We start from the raw sequence: 4,534 nt of genomic DNA on the forward strand, positions 1-4,534 counted from the left end.
TTCAAAGAAAATACCAAGCTCAGCTGGCTTCATAGACAGGCTCCACCAAACTGTCAAGGAACAGATCATTTCGATCATAAAAGAACAAACTCTTCCAGAGAACAGAAAGAGAGAACGTCCCTTAGCTCAAGGCCATTATAACTGAGAGCAAAGCGAGACAAGGACTGTATGCAAAAGAGAGACACAGGCCATTCTCACCAGGAAAATAGAAGCAGTTAAATTCGCTCCTAAATAAAAAGATAAGTGCAGGGGCACCTGGCTGGCTCAGTCAGAAGAGCATGTAACTCTTTAAAAAAAATTTTTTTTTAACATTTATTCATCTTGAGAGACAGAGTGTGAGCAGGGGAGGGGCAGAGAGAGGGAGACACAGGATCTGAAGCAGGCTCCAGGCTCTGAGCTGTCAGAACAGAGCCCGACACGGGGCTCAAACCCACGGACCGTGAGATCATGACCTGAGCTAAAATCGGACGTCTTTTAAAATCACGGACCGTGATTCTTGATCTCGGGGTTGTGAGTTCAAGCCCTATATTGGGTGCAGAGATTAGTTAAAAATAAAATCAATAATACATTGGGGTGCCTGGGTGGCTCAGCTGGCTCAGCCTTTGACTTTGGCTCAGATTATGACCTCACGGTTCATTGGTGGGCTCTGTGCTGACAGCTCAGAGCCTGGAGCCTGCTTCAGATTCTGTGTCTTTCTCGCTCTCTGCCCCTCCTCCACTCACACTCTGTGTCTCTCTCAAAAATAAACATTAAAAAAATTTTTATTTTTTTTTCAAAAAAAATTTTTTTTAATATTTATTTATTTTTGAGACAGAGAGAGACACAGCATGAACGGGGGAGGGGCAGAGAGAGAGGGAGACACAGAATTGGAAGCAGGCTCCACGCTCTGAGCCATCAGCCCAGAGCCCCACGAGGGGCTCGAACTCGCGGACCGCGAGATCGTGACCTGAGCTGAAGTCGGACGCTTAACCGACTGAGCCACCCAGGTGCCCCCCAAAAAATTTTAAATAAATACAAAATAAAAATTTTAAGGATTGTTTATTATCTCATCCTATATTGTGAACAGTTGACTGCAGATATTCAAAGTATATGCTTTGATGAGTTTTTACGTATCTGTATACCCACAAAACCATCACCACAATCGAGTTAATGAACACACTCATCACCCTCAAAGTTTCCTCATGCCCATTAATCCTTCTGTCCTTCCCCTTCCCCAGGGCACCACTGATCTGCTTTTTATCATTATGGATTACTTTTCATTTATCAGAATTTTCTGCAAATGGAACAATACTGTATGTACTGTTTGAAAGCCTAATTTCTTTTACTCTACAAAATTGTTTCAAGATTCATCAATGATGTTAGGCACATCGACATTCCTTTTTATTAGTAGTAGTCTCTCATGTGGAAATACCACAATTTATCCATTCCTCCGTTGGTGGAAATTTGGGTTGTTCCCAGTTTGGGGCTATTGTAAATAAAGCTGCTGTGAACATTTGCATAAAAGCCTTTGTGTGGACATGTGTTTTCATTTCTCTTGGGTACGCTAACTCTGTTTCAATTTTTGAGGAAGCCAGACTATTTTCTAAAGCAGGGACCCCATTTTACATTCCCACTAGTGATGTGTGAGGGTTCCAGTTCCTTTGTATCCTCACCAGTACTTGTAACTTTCTGTTTGTTTGTTTTAAATGGGCTTCATGCCCAACGTGGGGCCCATGGGGTTTGAACTCACGATCCTGAGATCAAGACCTGAGCTGAGCTTAAGAGTTGGACACTTAACCGACTGAGCCACCCAGGCACCCCTGTTTGTTTGTTTTTTAATATACCCATCCTAGTGGGAAAGATCTCAAAAATCACTACCCCCATGAGGCACCTGCCTGATTCAGTCACTAGAGCATGCAACTATTGATCTTGGGGTTGTGAGTTTGACCCCCACATCAGGTGTAGAGATTACTTAAAAATCTTTTAAAAAAATCAGGCTGTTATAATGAGATTGACGAGAAATCAATCTAACTCTATGCTGATTACGTTTTTTTAAATTTTAAAGTTTATTTATTTATTTTGAGAGGGAGAGACAGTGTGAGCAGGGAAGAGGCAGAGAGGAAGAGAAAGAGAATCCCAAGTAGGCTCTGCACTGTCATCACCGAGCCTGACTTGGGGCTTGAACCCATGAATCACAAGATCATGATCAGAACTGAAATTGACTCAGCAGCTTAACTGACTGAACCACCCAGGCACCCCCTGATTAAGTTTTTTAGAAATTGTGTACACATTTACACATTTCTAAATACAAAAGTATGAAGCAAGATAGGTACCAAGAGGTCTATCTGCACCCCTGTCCCTTCAACCCTCATGTTTCCTCCCCACTAGGTAAATGTTTATATTGATTTATTTCTCCTTCCATTTGAAAATATAAGCATATATATTTGTACGTCCTCCCTTTCTTGGATGTTGTAGCATACTGTAAAATCTGTAAAACCCCCTGCTGTCTTCACTTAGTGACATTTCCTTGAGGTCACACTTCAGCAGGACATAAGGTACTCATTCTTTTTTTATAGCTGTATTATATTCTACTGGGTGAACATAGCATAATCTATTCCACTATGAATTCAAAGTTTCTTAACTGTTTTTTGTTCTTTTTTTTAAATGTTTATTTATTTTGAGAAAGAGAGAAAGAAAGACAGCACACACCCACATGCTCGTGAGTGGGGGAGAAGCAGAGAGACAGAGATAATCCCAAGCGGACTCTGCACTGATAGCACAAGCCAGACGCGGGGGCTCAATCTCACACACTGTGAGATCAGGACCTGAGCCAAAATCCAGAATCAGACACTTAACCGACTGAGCCACCCAGGCACTTCTGCTGTTATTTCTTTCTAAGACTGTGAAATTCACATAACATGCAATTTGCCATCTTAACCAGCTTTAAGTGTACAGTCCAGTGGCATGAAGCACATTCACATTCTTGTGCAACCATCACCACCATCCATCCCCATAACACTTTTCATCTCGCAGAACTAAAATTCTGTACCCATTAAACATCCACTTCCCATTTCACTCCCTCTCCAGCCTCCCGGCAACCACCATTCTACTTTCTGTCTATGATTTTGCCTACTTTAGCTACCTCATATAAAAGGAGTCATACAGCACTTGTATTTTTGTGACTGGCTGATTTCACTTAGCATAATATCCTCAAGGTTCATGCACATTGTAGCACGTGTCAGAATGTCAGACACATTTTGTTTATCCACTGTCAATGGACATGTGAGTTGCTTCCACCTTTTGGCTGTTGTGAATAGTGTTGGTATGAACGTGGGGGTACAATTATCTCTTTGAGGCCTGCTTCTAATTCTTTAGCATATATACCCAATGGGATTGCCGAATCAGATAGGAATTCCATGTCGGATTATTATTTAAAAATTAAAAAAAATTTTTTTAAATGTTTATTTATTTTTGAGAGACAGAGCATTGGGGCGGGGGGAGAGAGAGACACACACACAGAATCCAAAGCAGGCTCCAGCTCCGAGCTGTCAGCATAGAGCCCAACGCGGGGCTCAAACTCACAGACAGTGAGATCATTACCTGAGCTGAAGTCAAACGATTATTTTTTTTTCAATATATGAAATTTATTGTCAAATTGGTTTCCATACAACACCCAGTGCTCATCCCAAAAGGTGCCCTCCTCAATACCCATCACCCACCCTCCCCTCCCTCCCACCCCCCATCAACCCTCAGTTTGTTCTCAGTTTTTAAGAGTCTCTTATGCTTTGGCTCTCTCCCACTCTAACCTCTTTTTTTTTTTTCCTTCCCCTCTCCCATGGGTTTCTGTTAAGTTTCTCAGGATCCACATAAAAGTGAAAACATATGGTATCTGTCTTTCTCTGTATGGCTTATTTCACTTAGCATCACACTCTCCAGTTCCATCCACGTTGCTACAAAGGGCCATATTTCATTCTTTCTCATTGCCATGTAGTACTCCATTGTGTATATAAACCACAATTTCTTTATCCATTCATCAGTTGATGGACATTTAGGCTCTTTCCATAATTTGGCTATTGTTGAGAGTGCTGCTATAAACATTGGGGTACAAGTGCCCCTATGCATCAGTACTCCTGTATCCCTTGGGTAAATTCCTAGCAGTGCTATTGCTGGGTCGAAGTCAGACGATTAACTGACTGAGCCACCCAGGTGCCCCTCCATGTCAGATTAGTTTAGGAATCACCAAACTGTTTTCCACAGTGGCAGCATCATTTTACATTCTCACCAACAATGCACAAGGGTCCCAATTTCTCGGCATCCTCATCAATGCTTGTTATTTTCTAGGTTTGTTTTGCTTTGTTGTTTTTTAATAGCCATTCTGATGGGTGTGAGGTGGTAGTATCTCATTGTGGTTTTGTGTTTCCTGTCTTCCAATAATACAATTAGTACTGCAATGGAAAGTCTTGTGGGACACCTGGGAGGCTCAGTTGGTTAAGCATCCAACTCTTGATCTCAGCTCAGATCATGATCTCACAGTTGGTGAGTTTGAGCCCCATGT

The sequence above is a fragment of the Prionailurus viverrinus genome, chromosome A1, assembly GCF_022837055.1.
Source record: "Prionailurus viverrinus isolate Anna chromosome A1, UM_Priviv_1.0, whole genome shotgun sequence".
NCBI classification, from domain to species: Eukaryota; Metazoa; Chordata; class Mammalia; order Carnivora; family Felidae; genus Prionailurus; species Prionailurus viverrinus.